The 22,087-nt window shown below is 39.9% G+C and overlaps 1 protein-coding gene across 10 annotated transcripts in view; it reads right to left on the bottom strand.

The window, feature by feature from the left end:
- Positions 1 to 22,087, bottom strand: part of FAM110B (family with sequence similarity 110 member B) — a 122,428-nt gene that overhangs the window by 23,707 nt on the left and 76,634 nt on the right. The window contains exon 4 of one of the 10 annotated variants that reach the window (XR_010883289.1): positions 11,350 to 11,414. The exons of the other annotated variants lie outside the window; for them this stretch is intronic. The gene's annotated coding sequence lies outside the window, so the exon portion shown is untranslated. Of the gene's footprint in view, positions 1 to 11,349; positions 11,415 to 22,087 lie in introns of those variants that run through there. 10 annotated transcript variants of the gene reach the window in all.

The following is a 22,087-nucleotide window of genomic DNA, read 5'->3' as shown; positions in this document are numbered from 1 at the left end:
AATAATTCTTGTTAAAGACACTGTAATACTGCTCATTTGATTCTGTGTCAACATATACTAAAATATTTGTGTTTTTCATGCACTCCATGTATTCAATTCCTTTAGCATGTTTTTTTAATTTCTTGCTGAACTTAGCTTTCCCTTGGATATCCTCAATCCAGGAATTTCCAAGACTTAACTTAGCTTAGACTGAGAGATCTGAATCTTAAAGGGTAGTTAAAATAAGTAAAAGGACTATTTCCCATTGCAGAAGAAAACTGAGGTGAAAGAACAGAATGAAACAAAATGAACAGAAAGGACAGAATGAAACAGAATGAAATTATTACGCAACGGGTTTTGAATATTTTCTTAGGCAACATCATGCCAGTCAAAAGCATTACAGTGCTTGCAGTCTGTCTTCTTTATGAAATGTGAAATATATATATATGTAAATAAACTTTCCCTAGCCGTTCTTTTTGCTTTCTTCCAGGTTTAATGAAGTCTTGACCCTAAACAGTATGACTATAGAAACATTGCAACAGGAAAGGTGAAAACAACCCAGGCAATTTTATGTGAACTAGCTGGATGGCAACAAATCTTGATCAGGACACCAAGTACAAACATGGGCAAGCGCGCGCACACACACACACACACACACACACACACACACACAGAGGAGCCCTGTGTGCTTGAGTTGCAAGCTGGCCTCCGCGTAACTGAACAGAGAGAAAACTCAAAGCTGCAGTCCATTCTTCAGTGAGCAACATGGAGTGCATTTAATAACAGCAGCTGGTTAGAAAGCGCTCTGCACAAGCTGCATGACATGAAACAGCTTACTTGCAACACAAGTTTTCCCTGATTAAAAACAAAAATCGGAAACTGAGTGTTAAACACTTCCCAACCATCTATGTCAAAATATTCATCTCACTGTTTCTTTGCAAAAATTACTGTAACACGGGAAAATAAAGAGATCCAAGGCACTTACTGAGCCACAAAAGGTAAATGGAAAATTCTTAAGAGTTAACATCAAGTCATCAGGGACCTTCACGCGCATGAAACATGGCTAAACTTTGCTCGCCTTGGTACTGCCAGTAGAAGGTGACTTAAAAAATGAACAGGTTTGATAGCTTATAAGACATTTTTACATCTGGATGTGACACTTTCTTATCTCACTCAAAAAGTGTACCTGGTGTTTCCATGATGGAACCCCCTATTACCTCACTTGCATAGTAAAAAATCGTAATAATTATGATTAACACAAAATATCAGGTAGCCTCTCATCCTGAGAGTTAACACTGAACAGCTGATCCACCATATCTAGCTGTACTCACTTTTGCTTGATCTAGCACAAAAGAAAAACAATTTTTGAAACAAGTTGCTGCTATATTGGTGCAGTTGAAGCATATCTGAAGTATATTACCTTGCCCAACAGTTACTATTACGTAAAATAGATATAAGAATATTTTTTATAAATGGGTATGTAAGGAATACAGTTCATTCCTCCTAATCCTTGGTCCATCACCCTTGGCAGCAGATCATACACATCTACTATATAACAATTCTTGGCGAAGAGATGGAAATGAAAATAGGACTCAGCTATATATATGCACTAGTACCAGAAGGAGCTTCTTTCTTCCTCTCTACGAAACCCTTTGATTTTTTTATGCAGCTACCTAATTAAATTTCAGCAAGCATTTCAAGTTTTCTGATGTCTAGCTGTTTTATGTTTAGTCCAAAATCAAAAGAACACACACATACTCATAAATGCCCTTCTCATTAAAAGAAACCAAACCAAAAATTAAAACAAGGTTTGTCATATGTAAAGATAACCCCTGCTCCACTTCAATTGTTTCCTCAGTGCAACCACGGAGAACAGGTCATGCACATAATTCCTACCTGGGCCACAAACTCTGCCTTTCTAATATTTTATTCATTCATTTTGCAAAGGGGTGCATAGCATGTCGAGGTCCATAAGAAGCATCCACCGTGAGCAACAATTCTTTAACAATGGATCGATACTGTGTTGGTATTACTGTACGTTAGAGAGGGAGAGGGCAGATCTAGTTTCTTCAGTCAATAAGAAATAAAAACATTCAATCATGTTATCAGTCTACTTGTTTTTAACCTGCGATCAATGGTTCTTTGATGAGTCCATGTGTTGTTCCAGAGGAATTCTCAAAAAATACCTATGAAAAGCAAATATATCATCCAAAGTCTTAAATTCTCTATATAAGAATCCATACATACATTAGACAACTTTTAATGGTCTGCACTTCAAAAAAAGTTGAAACTTACTGCTCCACATTATGCATTCTGAAAACAGTAACTCTGTTAGAATATATACGTACAATAACTGCATGTGGATTTTCAGCTGGAAGATAATGGAAGATATATTAATGAAATAAAACCCAAATTTATCTGGTGTCTTAGTTCTCAAGTGGCTAACCTGGATGTTTACAATATGCCTGATCATATTTCTTAAGATCTCTACAAAAAGGTATCTTCCTTTAGGCCAGCGCTCATAACGTGATTCAGTAAGATTCAGAAATTCTATCTTGAAATTATTTCTTTTTTCCTCCCTCAGTAAGAAAATTTTGGACATTTCCCCATCTACACTATGCTCAGTACTGCTGAGAAAGAGAGGGGCCTTTGCAGAGGTTAAAAGCAGATTCTGGGCACTGAGCCAGTCTCCAACTGTGCTTTACCCTGCTAAACTGGTTAGATTCCCTGCAAGAGTATACAGTATCTGTATAAAGGCTCTTGAAATACCAGAGGCAATCTAACCTGAAAAAAAACATGGAAGCAGCAGCAGATACAGTGTTTAAGCATCATTTTTCCACTTCAATCATTAACAGAATATAATTTACATTTGAATCTTGGCTCTTTAGCAGCATCCACCTGTCTTTGTTGGATGTTTGCATTTGACTGACACAGAAATTTTAATTTTATACTATCCAATACGTTTTAAGTTCTTCAAGCAAAAAAAGTTGGGATCAAGACTTACTGAATAATGACAGATTTAAGAATGGATGTGAAGAGAGAAAGAAAAAAAAAAGAACTAGGAGATAATGACTGTTTTTTTCTTTTCTCTCATTATATATAGAATTTGGTGTCAAAGTCTAGTGCGCACAGCTGTCTGAAATGGGTTTCTGGGTCTTCTCATATCGCCCCTGTGAAAATCTCACTTTTTCTGGAGATGTGGCAGAAAAAGGTAGAGAAAAGTGAGGACTGAAGAACAGCTGAGGGTGAAAATGGAACCAAGCACTGGAATATTTCTTGGATGCAACACAGGAAGGAGGGAGCGGTATCTCTTGGACATGTTGTTGGGAACCACACGAGGTGCCCAGTGCAGGACAGACGTTGACACACCGGAGCAAGTTTGGGGGTTGGAGCACATGACATACGAGGAGACGCTGAGAGAACTGGGTTTGTTCAGCCCTAAAAAGAGAGGGCTAAAGGGGGAGCTAATTGCTGCCTACCGCTATCTAACAGGAAGGGGCACAGGCTCTTCTCAAAGGTGCACCAGGAGGGACAGGAGGGGAGGCAACGGCCACTACTTGGGACATGAGAAATTCTCACTCTATATACAAAGGAAAAGTCTTTTTACCCCAAGGGAGGTCAAAAATTGGAACAGGAGCCCGGGGAGGCTTGGAGATACTCAGACCTTGCCTCCACAGGGCCCTGAGCAACCTGATCCAACTGGACCTGCTTTGAGCTGCAGGAGGGACTAGGTCCCCTGGGGTGGCCCCTTCAGCTGACATGATTCTCCAACTCTCATCTTGCTACCTTGGTTTCAGGGATTAACAATACCTTTGCCACAACAGCAAATCTTCCAAAATGTGGGAAACACAGTAACACATATTAGACTGTACATGTTAAAACTCATTACCACAGATATCCATTTCATGCTATTACTCCTTTTTTTTCCATTCTTGAAAAACTAAGAAATCTGCTTCTCAATACGCACTGTACTCTGTACCCTCTATGCTTCTGCCTTTTGTTTCTCTCAATGATTTAGTTGTCTACAGCATACAAAATAGGATGGAAACCAACAGAATATGATGCAAAAGGGGCTACCTACCTAGAATAAATGCATGAGCTTTCCTTTGTTTGTAGTGGGCGTCTATAACTTATTCAGCAAGGCAGTTAGTTAACAGGCAGTGCTGTGTGGGATCTCCATGCAAGCATCATTTAGGAATCAGCTGAGGAAACGGCTGAGAAGGACAGGAAGCTGCTGCCGATCGGCGTTTAACTTTCGGTAGAGGCTAAATAGGAGGCTACCGAGCTGCCCCGTTCTGCACAAGCCTTGCTGGCTGCTGTAATACTCAGAATGCTGCAAGATCCCCAAATATACTAAGTGGTGCCATTGACATGCACACTGGGACAAAACTGAGTGGAAGGTACAACGAACCCTGTTATCTAGCAGCAGTCTAGTTAGGGGAGATTTTCTGAAGCCACAAAGCATGTAGTAGGCAGTGAAATTACGGAGGATCCTGTGTACAGCTCTGTATGTCACACACACTGAACAACCAGTTTGATGACAAGAAAAAAAAAAAATAGGAAAGGATGCAGCTATTCCTTAGTGAGGCTACGTAAGGTTTGTTCTACTCTCCCCTAACGCTTCAGCCCACAGTGCCTTTAGGAACATACAAGTATCTGCAGTGGTACAACTCTGAGGCAGTAGTCCTAGCAAACTTTGAGCAACAGGTATTAGCAGTCACAAGCGCTCATCTTTTCCATTTAGTAGAAATAACACATAGCATTATTAGAAACTGACAGATAATAAACAAACTAAAGCAGCTAAGCAAACCCACACAGAAAATGGCTAACCGAATAAACTACATTCTGCCAAGTAAAGATGTGAGGAATATAAGACTCTGAAACATGCAGCTCTGCTCCTCCCACTCCATTTTCCTTAAAGCAGCTCTTTTTCTTCAGTATCCCAATCAAATGCACACTATACTTTAAAAAATATCCATCTTATTGAGATGAGCAGGATTTCATAATAAAGCTACTGAAATCAAAGTTCCACCCTTTGAATCTTCATCATGTGGCTACTGGCAAACACTTATGGGAAAAGAGTCATTAAAGAACTACCTCTTGCTCAGCGCATTGTAAAGGCATTCAAAGCAAGATCTCAGGGTTTGCTTTCAGTTATCTCCTCTTCTAATTACCAGCGTGATCTTTTTATTTATATATTATAGAAAATATGAGAATGAAGCAAACTTTGCATTCGTGACATCAATGTGCTTATTAATGAATGTCTCAACAGCTTTATGCAGTGGATGTTGTCCACACCGTATGCAAATAATGCTATTACAAGCATGTTTTAAGGTCAGTGAGACTTCCCAACAGTGTCTCTGTACTGCCAACAATCTCTTTTCTTCCTCAGTTTATTTTCTCACCAAGTTATCTATGCTGTAATTATCCAATGGGATTATTAGAACAGCACATTAGGCTGTTCCTGAATCCAACAATAAGAAATACTTGATGCCCAAGGAACTGTTTTACCTTAATTCCTAAGAAAGAATAATTATAATTGGCTCATATCACTGCACCTTTGTTTTCAGGCGCCAAGCATTATTACAAAGTCTTTTGATAAGGAAGTTATTATTTATGTATACACAACAATTTACTTGAGACAAGCTAAGAATTAATAATGTGGACATGATATTTATTAATTTTCTACTGATAACTTATTTGCATTTATAATTTCACCTCAGTTATGAAAGCAACATACCTACACTCTACTAGACTCCACAGCCATGTTACTTTCATTCTATAATCCCCCCCACCAAATTTTAACAGTAAAAACAAAGCACCACCTACGTAAAACGCTTCACTTCTGAGCCACTGTTTTATAAATCACAGGGACAGTACAGCATTCGCAATGGATGAATTGCAAACTGCCAAACCTAACTACTGAGTCCTCCTTTAGGAAGCTGAAATTGTAAGGGTGAGCCAAAAGCAGCGGGCACCCTCCGAGCTGGCCCTGCTGCCTAGGCTGGGGCCGCAGGTACACGGTGCTGATGCACGGCTCACCTGCCAGACAGAAGCAGTGTGCGGTGGGATTGCCCCAGGCCCAGGCTGTGTTATCACAATGGCTCTCGGCACAGCTGAGCGCTGCAGCGCTCACTTTGCAAGCATGCTCGTCCCTATTGCAAAAACTAGTTCACTTCCGGCAACCAGGAACAAAGAGAAGCAGCTGAACCAAAGGACGTTCCTCACTCTGCCGTCTGTACTGCAGGGCAGCTGCTATTCCCACTTCTGACAATGGCAAATCTCTTAGTCACTTCACAGTTCTGGGAACAGAATATTGTCTTGGAAAATTATAATGCCATTTTAATGCTACCATTATTAGCATTGTCTTCAGACAATAAAATGTTCTGATCGTACTCACTGTGGGATGACAGCAGTGAATACACACTGAGTCACCCCACATTAATTTAAATAGCACAACTGTGTGAACACATGCTCTTTAATTAAATCCACACGCATATGCACACAAAAGTTTAAAAAAAAAAAAAATTCAAAGGAAGAACTCACTTTTTACACAATGCAAAAGCAATCCTCATTGCTGCACTTCTACAGCCTGAACAAATATAAGGCAAAGGGCTTAAAGGCACTATTCCTGTTTTCCTGTTCAGTAGCAGACAGCTACAAAAAGCCACCCCGAAGAGTTGTGTTTTTAAAAATGTATATGCCTAAACTTGGTTTTATTTGGTGACCTCCACAACAAAAGCAGAAACGGTAATCAGAAGCTTGTACTCAGCATCAAGATGCTGACACAGAAGTTTCAGGTTCCCCTCCTCCCCCTTCAAAACTTAACAGCATTTCACAAGAACAAAAAAATATATCTATCACTCACATGCTTTCTTGCTATCTCTAACAATGTACCTCGTTAAGTGCCTCACATTCAGAATAGGAGATATCCAGGAGATTTCAAGTTGGAGCACAGAGCCCAACTGGTCTGGGCATCCATTGCCCAGACCTTTATTCTTACAGGAGACTTGCCGTGCTGCCAGTTCATCATATACTGGTGATACCAATGCACATTTAAAAAAAGCAAACTGCTCCTTGTTCAAACTTATCCAAGTTTATGCCCCTAGCTAAGTCTACAACCAGGAACAGAAACTGGACAAAGTATAATGTAAATGAAACTACAGAAGGCATAAAAGGGTTAAAACAAATGCACGTCTTTTTATATTAAGGCTGTGAATCTACTCTCAACAATATTAGGATCTTCCTCACAGAAAAGCTGCACAACTTGCCTGAAGGCACATTTACTTTACACTTCCTAAAAGAAAAAACTTCTACATCTAATGATTCTAACACACAACTAAATATACGCATTATAAAAATATTTTACTATTATGGACACTCCTAATATAGGACATGAACAAACTGCCCTGCCTGCTGGAGGATGATTTCAGTACAACATGGATTCAAAGCATGTAAACTAAGGCTGACAGAGTATTCATACCACCAAAACTTAAGATACCTCAAATTAAGAGGCTAGCCTTTCAATGCCCCATACATACAATTTAGCAAGAAGCTAAGCTTCCTCTAAAAGGAGCTCTGGTAAACCCAACTTGAGCTCCTGCTCTTGCCTGGCCTCCTAGAGGAACTTCTCTTCCTCTCCAAGGACTGATTATATACAAAACCTAGGGAAACAAATCCCCTGACTGTTTGGCAGTTTTAAGTTAAAGTTAGACAATGTGAGTACTTTCACACCCTCTTAGAGTTACCTAATACTGCTAAAAACCATGCACACGCTACAGAGTTCTTCTCTAGTGTAGGTTTGACTATCGTAAAAGTAATACTACTAAGAAGTCTTGTTTTAACATGGAGTATTATTATCAATTTGAAGAGGATTGATTTTCACATGCAAATCCCTCTTCCCCTGAAACAACAAGAAATGGGATATTCTTGCCCACATGAGGAAAGCTGTAGACCAAAGTTTCTTAAATATCAAGAACATAGACAATACCTACATACAAACATGAAGAATCACCTCTCTTTCCATCCGAATCCTTACGCAACCTGCTGCAGTTGCTGACACAGAACAACATGAGACAAACAGCCAGTGCACTTTAAGCTGCATTTAAGGCAACTTAGGAGCTGAATACTGGGAGCTGGCAGTTAGCCCCCTCTTCAGGGCCCAAAGTGACAGGAAACGCTACTGTTAGGAGTTGCTTTTTTTCCTATATTAACTCTCCATTTTTCTCCTGGCAGTTATCTTGTGCACCTGTACAGTCCAAACCTGGTTATCTGCTGTGGCCCACATAAGCATGGCACGATACAGTTTCTCCCCCAGCAGTTGCATTACACACAAACTCAAAATACCACTGTGTGCAGCTGTCCAAAATGCACAGCACGTGCCACAGCTTTCTCGAATGCTGGGCTCCCCTGTCCGGTTTATATGATGGGCACCAGCAGTAGCTTCACCGATGCTCCCTTCTCTGTCCGACAGCAGCCAAACACCGTGCAAGGCACTTGGCAAGGCTGCGCGCTATTTCGGTACGACCCTGCGGACGGGATTCTGCACCGCCTCGCACCTCACAGGATCGCGCCTGCATGACCGGCATGGTGATCAAATCGAAAAAAAAAAAAAAAAAAACTGTAGCAATATAATAGAAATGCTGGAAATACCCAGGAAACCACAAAGTGTTAAAAGAGGATAGTCACCAACCACCCCTCTGAGAAAGCTGGTTAACTGCTTACTCTGCCTTACTAAGGAAGTTACCGCTGCCTCAAGCCCGCAGAAATGTGGGAAGGAGCACTGTGGAGGGGAACTTGCAAGTCTTTGCTTCAGGGTCGCCCCTGCCCTTTTGTTTATCGTTCTCAAACTCATCTCCACCCCCGGCGGCTGCCTGAAGAAGGCCACTCAAAACACCGTTTGCAAGTCACAGGCAAAGTCACAGGCTTTGCACGCGGCATCCCGGCCATTTCAAATTAGACAACTGGGCCAGAAACTACAGGTCCAACAATGAGCAAATCTAGTATAAATTATGAAGGGAATTGGTGTGGGAATTTAGGATCCTTTTAATATAGTATTCCTGAGCCAAACTTTTAATTGGTCTCACATTACCACAAATTGAAGGGAACACATTTTCAGAGAAAGATAGTTATAACAGTCCTTCAAATTAAACGACAAATACTAATGGCTAAGTCTTAGTATTACTCACAGCTACTTATGTATAGATCAAGACCTTTATTTCTAATCACACTGCATAACTATTTGGGTTTTCATTTTATGCTACCAGGCAGATGAATACTTCCATGACACCATGCAACAATTTACCATAAAGAAGCAAAATTTCACATCAGATGACACAGTCTCTCCTCTCCTGCTTAATCTGCACCTTTTTAAACACGGAAGAACTCCCAGTGCAGTCTTCCAGAAAAATTCCTTTCAGTGACAATAAAGTTTACCCTTTGTAGCTTACAGGGAAGCTTGTACTCTATATGAAAAATTTATCAGACACAATATATTTCACGTTAAACATTTAGACCTTTTTTCCAGTGCTAAAATTGGTATTTTAAATTTTACTTTGCAGAGGTGGGTCTTGTAGTTCTGCCTTTCCCCCCCTAATTTAGATGTCAAGGTAAGCTTAGAGCATTATTCAAAAAAAAATCAAGAACAATGAAATTTTGGTGAAAAAATGTCTGAGAAGACAAAATGCCTATAGCATAAAAATACACTAGAAGTACCAAATCTTTTAGTTCACAAATTCAATCCTAGAGTGATTTTTAATAGCCTACAAAACTTTAAAGCCTTCTAAAGTCAGATTTACAATAGAAATTGAAGCAGCCCCTCACTATAGCAAACGAAGTGCCACTATAATGAAAACTTTAAGTGTTAAACTTTAGTGAATTATGAAACTCAGCAGTTCCCTATTTCTCAGATGTAACCTCTTACATAGAAAGCAGTTATCACGTACTGCCTCCCCTTGTGCTGTAGAGATTTTTTTTCAACTGTTCTTGTGAAATTAAAAACGGCAAACCACGTAGTACACCACTAATTTTGTGAAACTTCCTTAAAAGCAAGAATACAATTGTGTGTTCTGGTTTAATATATGGATAAAAGAAAAGGGGACAAGATAAAATGGGAAGGAATACATACAAAAAGAATCAAATTTTGAAGTTCCATATTTTGAAATGTATGGGAGACAAAAGACTGAACAAGACAAATCTGATGGCAAGAACATGAATTCAGGCAGTAATAACAGGCAACTTAAATGAACAACTGTTGAGCGTTTTCTATTCTTTCTTCCTAGCTCCTCTTTGATTTCTGTATTTGCTTCAGGATTTCAGCAAAAACACACAGTATTTTGGTTTTTAACCATGGTCTTTAATCATGTTTTTTAACCGTGGTCTTTGGGTAGATCTGTTCCTTTTCTTCTCAGTAGATTTGAAGAAACCTGGATTCTGAAGAAATCCACATCAGTAAGTGTGTGCATCACCTAAACACACATGCATTTTCATAGTATTTTTATAGAAGCATAATAAATTGAAAAAAAAAAGTTAAATAATTTTTATGTGCTGCATTTTCCTAGTAAAGGGCCAAATTTCATAAGTGTAGCAGATTCCACCTTTTTCATGTGACACCATGCACCTGCACTGAAGGTTAAATACATCCTAGACAGTTAGTGAAAATTTCTGTAAAAATCCTTGATCAATTTTTTTTACAGTATCTTACTAATTCTTGTAAAATAGCTTTTTTTTTTTTTTTTTTAACTTGAATTTGCTTATCTTCTTTCATTCACCATCAGTAGCTACAGTGGAAAACCAATAGTTGAGATGCCAGTGTTGCCCTTAATTTCCATATTGTCTAAGAAAAGTGACTTAAAATTTGGAAAGGGACCATTGGAAATAAAGACTTTGTTATAGTCTGTATATAATGTATATATAGTATTTATTCATATATTTTAGCCTGAACATCAGAAAAATTGCTGCTTTCCTTCCCAGCATACTTTCTAATACCAGCAAAAGGAGGAGAAAGGTCTTAACTGAAATGTCATTGTTTACGACGTGAAATATTTTAGAGAGCAAAATGCAACTTACCTCAGGGCAGGAGGAGATAAGAATAAATGAAAAATGTCAACATATGCCAAAAATACTGGCAAAGATAAAGAGCAAAACCAGGTCATTAAAGAATGCAGTTATTTAGTTCCCAGATTAAGTTAACAAGGAGTAAAAATAATAGAGGATCAGCGTCCCCACAGAGTACTAGGATTTAGAGAGAACAGAATAAAACACTTCTAGACCAACTCTTAGGATTTCTGAAACTGCAGGATATCAAATTTACCTATGAAGTTTAGTGAAATTTTTCACTTTCTTCACAGTGATACAATCTCCTTCCCCCTGCAGCAATCTTTCCTCTCAAGTCCTGTTCTGGAATGGCTCCCGTGGAAGGGAGAAGCGCTGCAACACTAGATGCATAGGGAAATAAAAATTGCAGATTGCCAAGCAGATAGACCAGAGATGTCAGTGTGTTTTTGCCATCCTTGATATTAAAAAAAAAAAAGTCAGCAAAATCCAATATAAGTTCTTGGAAGCCCCTGCAAGAATGCTGCTGAATTTTGTCTGAACTGCTCAAACACTGAGCAACTTCTGATAACCAGGGAGGGGGGAATGCACCAAGCCCTCGCTTATGTTGTGTTCAAAACCCATACCAAAACAGCCAAAACAATTTGCACTGGCTAGATAGATTTTGTGAAAAAATCCTGGGTCATCCCAGCGTTTGTGCCTTCTTCAAGAGCGAATTCTGGGATCCCTTTTATGGGGCACTGACACCATCATCAGGGGTCTGACAGGACAACCCCCCCCCCCCCCCCCGAATGGCCCTGCACTTCAGCAATGAAAGCCAAGTAACACATACTTCTATAAGCTGCATCTTACTTTTCCTTAAGATAACCTCTGGCTTTTCTGTTCTGTATTTTTCTGTTAGCAGGCATCACGATCAGTATGTGTGGGGGCTGTTGCCAAGTGCTCCTAAAACTTGCACTCCCACACTCGTGCATGTTTGCCCATACTCACACATGCATAAGAAATAGCGGCAAACTGAGGCAACCATGACATGGAGGATGCACACAGCACAGCCGACCACAGGCCAAATCAATTTATGCAGACTGAGAAGATACTTTTCAATGTCAGTGTGCACAGCACCAGAATACACAATTAAAAAGGAATTATTTCCAAAAATAAATAAATATATTTAAAAATATTCTACCTCTAGGCAGCTTCCAGTTTCTCCTCCCACCCCAAAAAAGCTACTGTGATGCTTTTGTAACCTATTATTATTGCTCATATACACAAATACAGTGATTTCACGCTTGCTGTAGAAGTGAACCAACTGAACTGCTGAAACAGACTCCAGTGTATTATCAAAATGCAAGTGACTGTTTTGTTCAAGCTAGTCAAGTATAACTTATATTTTTCTGCATTTCTTTTGCTTGCTTTTTGTATTCCCTCCAGTTTGTTCTGGATTTCTAATTTACAAATTTTAGCAGATTAAAATGACAGAGATCTGCTCTTCAATAAAAGCATCTCTCATATTTGCAATTGCAGAACAAAAATAGTCTGGAGCTCAAGGAAGCTGGATAAATCACAGAATATGAAATATTTCTAATTTAGGTCACCAGTTTAAGCATGATCCCAGAGACTGGTGACTAATTTTTTTTTTTTTAAACACTTTGCTATCTTTTTATTGACCTGCATATGAAAAAAGATGAAAGTTCCAATGCAATTTAAAGAATAAAATCAGTACAGAAGATATTTAATGGAAAATTTCAGCAAAGGGCATAAATGACCATGAGTTAACTTTTTCTAAGTTAGCAGCTGTTGCCAGAGGTTGAAGGTGTGCTTGCCAACCACCAGAGAAATACTAAAATTGCAGGCATCTCCATCCTTTGGCTGAGCTCCACATGACCCAGACCTTAAGTGGGGACTGATGGCAGGCAGAAATTTTCAGCCATGTGAGGAAAAGCAGAGCTCAGCCAGCAGCACATGCAATAAGACTTATCTCTGCCAGCAGCTGCACACTGTCTTACCAGCGCCTCAGCTCTGCACCGACAAATGCTGGGGGGGTGTCAGTGCAGAGACTGGACGTAACTAATGATAAATACAGCGCTGAAGGCACTGGGGCTGCCAAACTGGCAGCTTACATGCATTTCTGCAAACGAGTGGACTCAATCATATTTAAAAGAATAGCATTATTTGAGGAAGCAACTGCTTGTGGCAGGAACACAAGAAACAGTCAGGCCCCGTACTAGCAATCAGACACAGTTGCCTAACTCAACATAAATGACTTGAAACATGTTAAATGGTGGCACTCCTCTGAAACATGCAGTGATCTCGCTCTTATTTTCAGTAACTAACTCCATTCTGACAACAGCTCTTAAGAGATGCCATGGTTTTGCATTACAGCCAGTCTTTTCTGCAGCCCCTTCCACCTTGAAGGATCCCGAAGTGCTTGTAAGTGCCTTGCCCTTACAGCTCGCTTTGGCAGGAGCAAACCCTGCTGGGGAAACCTGTGCAGGCGGACCAGGAGAAGCAGGGCAGGTCCGATCCTCCCCCTGCAGTGCTGCAACGCTGCCGGGGGCTCGCCCGGCGCGGCAGCCTCGCTCGGCCAGTGGGCTCCCCCAGCAACGTGGCACGGCCGCCCGCAGCCGGCACCTCTATCGACTGGTATCGACTACTCTTTAGTTGATAGATTTAATGTTTATTTCTTCCCCTGCAGTTATTTATAAAAATTAGCCTTATACGCTCTCAGCAACACAGTAACTAGCATGTTTTTACAAAAGAATGATTCAATTACATAGGAATTCAGAGGGGAAAAGCTTTATGGATAGTGATACATGGTAGTTTAGCTTGTCCTGTAATTCTAATCCTATCAGCGGAAAGGTTTATAGTTCCTCTATGGGAATCCCAGAGCATCGGCGAAGGTGGCAATCCAAGAGTTGCAACGATCTGAGAGAAGATTTTTGCCCACTGCCTGAACGCTTAACCAAAATGTAATAGGGTTCCCTGAAGAAGCTACACCTGCTGAATATTCACTGAAACTAAAACATTTGAGCTTGTTACAGGACATTGCACGATTCGCTTACAAGAAAAACAATTTGAATGGGTCACAGCATGACAAAATACTTTGTGTTAAGGAGTTCTACATAAATCCAGAGATGAGCAGACATTTTACCCAGAGGATGATTCTCAATAATAATAATAATGGTGCATTAGAAGACATCCAACTGGGAAAAAAATTCAATTTAGATAAATCAAAATAAAAGATAACTTTATAAGAATGAAGAAAGATTACATGAAAAGGCAGAGAAAGAAATTATATATGGGGAAAAAAGCATCCTCTCTATATCATGACAACAGAAAGTAGATCTGTCATAAAATGTAGAGTTTTTATTGCCTCATTTGGTTAATACTAAGTTTTGGAGAACAAGCAAAGTTCATTCACGGGATAGAAATATTTTCTCTGATGAGAGATTTTTTTTTAGCAGAAGCAGTGACATGAGTAATTTTATTACAATTTCCATACAATTTGCACATATATAAAAGGCAAAGCAACTAGGAATCACAGATGTTAGGAAAAAGACTTGATCCTTTGTCCAGTCCATTACCCTGCCAACTGAAGACTATTCTTTATGATACCTTAGCTAATGACTTGTTAGATCTAGCATTAGAGACCACAAGTGCTAGAATATTTTCCCAATTTCTGTGGAAGATCATTCCCCAAGCTTATGCAACTACAAGATGAGTACCAAAGAATTTTTGGTTATATTTTTCTCTGTTAATCCCATTGCTTCTTGTTACATCACCTCTGCTAATAACTTTTGCACTTCAATTTTATTTTGCCCCCAATTTTATTTTTTGCATGCATGTTTTTCTTTCCTGAAATCCTTCTGGTATTGTCAATCTCTTAAGTAATAAGGTATCTGCCACTGACTGCATTTTCCAGATGCCAACACAACAGAAATACAGAGCTTACTCCAACACCAGCTGGTATCAATAGCATCTTCCAGTCAATCTCTGAGGGCTTGCGATCAGACCTTGAGAGCAACTACTACCTCCCTGCAGCATGCTCTGCTGTGGATCTTTATACACCCCATAATTATACAGGTTGTTTTTTTTTTTGTCCATCCCTCCTCCTCCCCGTTATATTATATTTCAAACTCTTGCTAGTATCACTCCTAAGTTTTTCCAGCATTACCCTTTTTGAAGCCACTCTGTTGCAATAGTTTTATTTGGGATTATCTTTTGTTAAGTTTAATTAAACTACAGTTTTACATTTCACTTCATGTTCCTGACCTCTTTAGATACTTTTGAATTTTAGGTATTTATCCAGACTTGTACTTTCAGCTCTTCCTAATTTGAATCTGGTTAGTAAAACAACTGAATCCTCTTCATTTAATTAATTTAGTTTAGAAAGGACAGAACTAAAAAACTTAAGGAAGAGTGAGCCAGGACACAGCTATAGAAGAAAGATGGAACAATTAAACCCTATTTTAACATGCTGCTTGTCAGGTTACTTTTGTTGAGGCAATTTTGATCTAAAGTCATATACTCTATTTTGGAAAAAAAGAATCAAATTAGAATTATATAAACTTAGAATGGCTTCTCTGTTAATAAAGCAATGGGAAACAGCAAACTGGGGAGAAACAATGGAAAGCTTTAAAGATCAGTAACAGATCCATGGAGCACATGTTGCTGTATTCAAGAAATACAGACTTTTCAAGAGATGTGAACTTACTGGGAATACTAAATAACATTGCCACTTAAAATATAAAAGCAGTAGAACAAAATAATTCTTTAGAGCGTGCTATGGTAAGGTTATCTTTAGCACCTGAGGACTTATTTTTTATTTGCTAGTTTCAGAATGACAAGGCATGTAATGTGCTGGGGAAGAAAGCAAAGAAACAGTTTGCACTGCAGACTTGGCTTTGAAAATAAAAGTTTTCAGTGATTTTTCCACAATAAACAATCACACAAGACAAAGGTGATGTAGACGCCATATGGTATACCAGTTTCAATCCTGACAACAGCTGTTTTCTGTCTATTCCTCTGCTAGACTGGGACAGAACATGTAACTTGTCACTGACATCAACGGCAAAACTCAAGGGACTAAAGTCATCTGCCTGGCCTCACCAGGCATAACTAGTATTATTACAAAGGTGAATAAAAGCATGGGACATTGAGAACAAAAATTCTGAATGCAGAGTCCTGCAAGACCTCTCTCCAATGAGTATGTTGCTGAGGTAGGGTAAGGTGAAACTGAGGTAGGTAAGATATTGCAGTGACTTATTCTTACACGTTAGGGGAAGTTAGGATAAAGCAGACACAAATATACCCTGGCATAAAGAGGATGGACACTATTTTTGCAGAACAAACCACAAAAAAACCCCATCCAAATAAAGTGCTTAAAAAGACAGCCTGTGCCATTACTCTAGAAATCCAACCACTCTGTGCAGCACTAACATACAAAGCAATACTGTAAGGCCCAAATTTGACAGTGCCTTAAGGGCACCTGGTAACAGCACTGTACATCTGCGGGAAGGCAGAGTCCCAGCATCAAAGTGCCGACGCTGAGTTCTCTCCATCAAGTACAGAGGGAGCTGAGGCTTGTTATTTGGGCTTCTCATTTAAATGCTCGAGGTTACATGGGACAAATAAGCCAAAGTGCACACACTGTGTTTGGGGCTGGATCTGGGCGAGTAAGATGCAAGAGAAGCCTTTTCTGCATTTTTACATTGTGTGTGTGCACCATGTGCAACCTCGTAGCATTGTAGTACACATGGGTTATTTGCTGTTGCTATTATGAGATGAGAGTTTTGCACTTGAGCAACAGATTTTGACACAACTTGACTCTCACAAGCACTTGCACTGTAAGGTAATGAAGTGGTTTGGCTGTATAACAACAATTAAAAGTGCTAAACAACCAGCGTCAGCATACTGGAAAAAAAAAGGAGGGACTTCTGAGAGGGAGGGAGGGGGTTGTTTGTTCATAGTCAGCTGTGATGCTTAATATATGCCACATAGCCTTTAATGGGAAAAATGAACCACCTCTCCAAGAACAGAAGTAGGGGGTTGAGCACAGTAATTTTCCCTCCTAGGCGAGCAGCAGCAGAGGATAGGAAACAGCTGCCCATACCTGGCACTAACAAACTGCCCACCTACAGCCTTAGGCAGAAGGTCTGCAGCAGGCAGTGAAAGGACATTTTATTCTGGGGTGTGGAAAGAAACAAAACTCACTCTCTCCTTTTGTATTCTGTACCACAGCACACCAACACCTAGGTACTTCTGGCTGAGGCAGGCTTTTACTTTTTATTATGCCTTAGTCTGCCCAATTAACTGTCAGCAAGGCAAATATTACACTCAAAAAAAAAAAAAAGTCAAAAGCAAAATTAAAAAAAAAATTGAAAATACCAGTGAGACTAGGGTACCCACTTCCAGCACTGCCCTAATGCTATTTTAAGTGAGGAAAACCTTGGGATATTAATCAGCTAGTCAGAGAAGAAGACAGCCTCTTATACATCTGAAAAATGCAATTAATAATAAAGTGTCAGGGGGAAGTGTGTGTCTGTGGGGGGGAGGGACGGGGAAAAAAAAAATCAGAAAAACTTTAATGAGGGTGCTGAAGTAGGGCAGTTTCTCCAGCTAAACCACTGTTGTCAGAATACATTTTAATATGTAAAAATCATGGAGACTTACAATACTTTAACTCTAGATAATGCTAAAATGTCAGCACTGTTATTACTGCATTATCAGGAGCTAATTGCTAAATAAAGCAATTTAGACTTTACATATTTATTTACTTTTGCAGGCGGAAGGGAGTGGTGGGTGGCAGGAGTGATTGCTTGAAACATAGCTGGCATAACTCAGTAGCACGTGCTTATAAACGTGCTCCCCCACTCCATGGCATCCAGCTTGGATCACACATTGCAAAGGAAGGGGGAGGACAGCAAACCTGGAAAATATCATAGCTACGGTGGCAGCTGATAAGGTTTTCTCTCTCCATCGAAGAGGGAAACTGTGCCATTAGACATGGTCTGCGTTTCACATGTACTAGTTCCTCTCGCCGGCCTTCCCACCACAGTAACGAAGACAACGCTGGGCTCCTACCAGCTCCGTCCCCAGCAGTGTTGCCCCCCCTCCTACGTCCATCACCAAACATCCCCCAGGAGGTGGCCGAGGGCACCCGCCCCAACCTGACCCTAGGATCCAGTCCAGAGCCCACCCCAGCTCTGCACTGCCTTCCTTTGCTACTGTCTCAGTGCTGACCTAAAATTAGCCCATTTTGGCTCAAAAGCATGTCACCAAACTTGCAAGAGGAGAGGCAAGGTGACAAAGGATGGGCCACAGGAGTAAGCTTCTGTCCTAGGGCCAGGCACCTTCCCGGAGCGGGAATACCCTCTTGCATGCCCTCCCTATGGCAGCAACACTGGCTCAAGGTGACTTTTCTCCTCCCCCAGCGGCTCGTGCCCACCACCGCAGCACTCCTCCAGTTGTGCTGATGTGACTGCTCCTAGGGGCGCTGCAAAAGCAGAACAGTGAATTGATCCAAGTTAAAAATAACTCCCTCCCTGCTCTCCCCCCAAAAAGGGAAGAAGGGAAAGAAGGAAGGTATTCTTTATAATCTAGCTTAATTTTGGGTGCACCTTACTGAACAAGACTTGGATGCTTTCCTGTAGGCTTGTTCAAATTTTTTTTTTTTAATCTTTATGTTAACAGTTTTATTTAACTAACTGCCTCCTACATGCCCCCTTCATAGTGCTGACCATTTCTAATAAAGAATAACTGCACAACAGCAACTGTTATGGGAGAGCTGGGAATCCTGCCAAGAATATAGCACTGTGTTGTTTTGGTTTGTTTTTTCCCCCCCGTCTCAAACAGAAGAGGAGCATCCCACATAGGCACATTCATTGCAAGTTTAGGCTAGAAGTTACAGCAATGTTCAAACATCAGCTGCAATTGTGGTTTCAGAGTCAACACTCATTAAGGCTAGGAAGGTGGTTTAAACATCTCAGAGCTTTAGGCAGTACACAGACAGAAGATGACACGATTGCTTCAGCTGCATTCTGAACTGTCTTAAGGTTAATCCTCACAACCAGAAGAGCTGACAGTGTATTTTTTTCCCATTATTATTAATTAAATAAAAGCTTAGATTCCAACACATAAACATTTGTCAAGGGGCTGATTCCATGGCTGCAAAGAGCACTTCACGATCTGGGAAAAACAATCCCTTTTTTGACCAAGGTGGTATTGACAAAGCTGTGATCTAATCCTACCTGTTCATTTCCAGATCTGTCAACTTAGTATCACTTACAGAAAATTAGATTAAAACAAATAAAACCTACCATCACCATCAAAAAGGACTTAAGATATTATCATAAAACAAGAAGCATGTTAAGTTGCTACAAAGCGGATTTGGGTAAATATACTTCTGCAAAGGAGGTTATTGTTCAGCCAACTTCATTTCACTGTATTTCTTGAGATTCCAATTTTCTTGTCACTTCTTTCCTGGCAAATATCTTCTTTAGTTAGACTGCAGAATCAATTCAACTCACGTCTAATAAATACTGCTTATTCCCCATGCTAAGTCTGGCTTAACTTAATATAAACACATTAAAGAAGTGAAAAATCCAGTTGCGTGCACGTGTTGATATGCAACAGAAAAGCATGTGGCTGTTGGATATATATATATTTTTTATACAGACTGCAGTGTGACATTGTCTACTGTGAGTGAAACAAATAATGCCAATAAACATGCGAGATCTAGCAAAAAAGGACATAACTTACCAGGGTACTATTCATCCCTTGCTGGTCCTACACAACCACAATTCTCACGAACTTCAACAAGAAATAGGGACTCATGGCAGCCTTAGAGGACATTAAAGAACAGGCTCAAGTAGTTTAGCCTATGAATCACTCTGCTATATGGGAAATCACCCAAAGCAGGGAGTACTACAGGTGATTTTTATGGTAAAATAATGAAAATGATAGATAATACAAGAAACAGTGAGACAGAACCACTTCACAAAAACAGAGCTTTGTAGTTCAAGTGAATTTTCATATCTCATCCTCTCTACTGCTGATAAGCTTTAATTCTTAATTAGTAAAGCAATAAAAAAAGATATTTATCACTAGATACTAGTTATATAGCATTACAATGGGACATTGAAGTTGTTAGCAATTTTTTTTCTTTTTTCAAATATGCAGAAAACAAAGAGTAGTAAAATTCCCAATATAAGTGCAGCTGGTATAAACCAATATAGCTGGAAAGAACCTTTGATCACATGCAAATAAGATCAGGCAGAACTTGTTAATATACCAGGCATTGACAGAGTATGACATACAACAGTTGAAAACTAAAATTCATTCCATTTCACAGAATGAACTAAAACTGCACTCAGAGTATACAGTCTTTTTATTTAGAGCATGAAACATGTATCAGTAATAACAGCTCCCACATCTGGGCTACACACTTTTAACTACAACAGCTTTGACATAATACTGGAAATTGGAAAAAAACAGGTATCTACATCATGCATCTACAGGGATCATCATTAACAGTTACTTAAACACTAAGTCTTTTCATGTTTTGGTATACTAGTGTAATGTTAGTGTTCTTAAAACTAGCCTGAAGGGTTTCTAAATTAGTAAGTCTATGTTACCATGGTAACATAATGTACAACCAAAAAGGACTATTTTATAAATCCACTGTGATCAACTCAGTGATCAAGGAAGTTATAAAAATTCTTGGTTTTTTTTAGTTTTGGATTTTTTTTGTGGGAAATCCTGTATAAACAGAAAAAAACCCACCATCCCCAACAACAAAAAAGCAGCTTGTAAGGCCTTGCTAATGGTTTCTGTAGTTTCAGTTTCTAGAAATACTAACTTTTGAGACCCAATCTCTAGTTTTATTTTTGCAGATTGGTCACAAGGAGAAGGCAGTCTTTCCCTATTGCAAAACTGCTATTTAAACACCCAATTTAAAAAACGGTTGACACCTCACACTCAGAGCTTCTTGCACAGCATGAACCTACCCACCAGGCTGTCTCACATACCCTGGTGCATGTTAAATGGCACTAGATGCCCTGAAAGTCAACCTGCCATCCTTGATCAGACAGGCTGCAAACTAAGAACATACAACTTAAAAAAACATTCTCGTATAAAGTTCAATGTTCAAAAGACATCATCTTCACAGCCATCACATCCATGTGAACCAAGAGACCTGTTCTATACTCATACAAATAAGAAAAATATTAGCTTTTTATATCTTAAAAAAAATCCTCACCCCAACAGCCAGCTCTCAAGAACCAGCTGTGCCATGTAGTCTTCACACAACAGGTGCTACAGGACCCCATGAGGCCAAGTAGCTCTGTCCATCCCAGCAAGTCTTCACAACAGACTTTGCTAAAGAACCTTGGACTGAAGCTGTCTAGGGTTGATCGCTCAGCAAAACTCGCTTAGCATTAGTAGCTAAATTTGCTGAAGCCTTAGGCTGCAAGCTGTGAACTTTCACCTAGGTATGTTGAACTTTTACCTAGCTTAGTAAAAGGCGGCCCCAGAGGTGGTTCAAGTCTGAGAGATAAGCGGGGGAGAGGGAGAATGACAAGACTGAAGAGAGAAATAAGCAGTTTAGCATTAATGAGCACAGCAGGGAGATGGACTTTACCCTAGGACACAGAAGAAAGACACAAAGGAACCACAAGACTGATCCCAGAGGACAAGATAAAGAAGTAGAAGAGCCAGACAACTATGGGAGAAAAAAGTAACCACAAAGACTGGTTCCGAGGGACAAGACAAGGGAGGAAAAGAGCCATCGACAGCAATGCTGAAGTGAGATAAGAAGTAAAGAGCACACCTGGAAACTACGGAAAGGACCAACCAGGAGCTAGAAGACGCCAAACTCCAATATTATGATTGGTTCAGAACAATGGGGTGGATACAAGATGGGAAGGGTGTAATTACCCAGGGATTTGTTCAAACAAGGTCCCTCTCCGGAGGCACCCAGCTCCAGCTGTTATTTGCTGCTGTACCACTTATAGTAAATCAGTTTGTGACACTTTGTGTCTGAGACTCTGCTTCAGGAAAA

Source organism: Apteryx mantelli, chromosome 2, assembly GCF_036417845.1.
Source record: "Apteryx mantelli isolate bAptMan1 chromosome 2, bAptMan1.hap1, whole genome shotgun sequence".
Taxonomy (NCBI): domain Eukaryota; kingdom Metazoa; phylum Chordata; class Aves; order Apterygiformes; family Apterygidae; genus Apteryx; species Apteryx mantelli.
The sequence above is the reverse complement of the archived record's forward strand: the minus strand, read 5'-3'. Positions and strand labels throughout refer to the sequence as shown.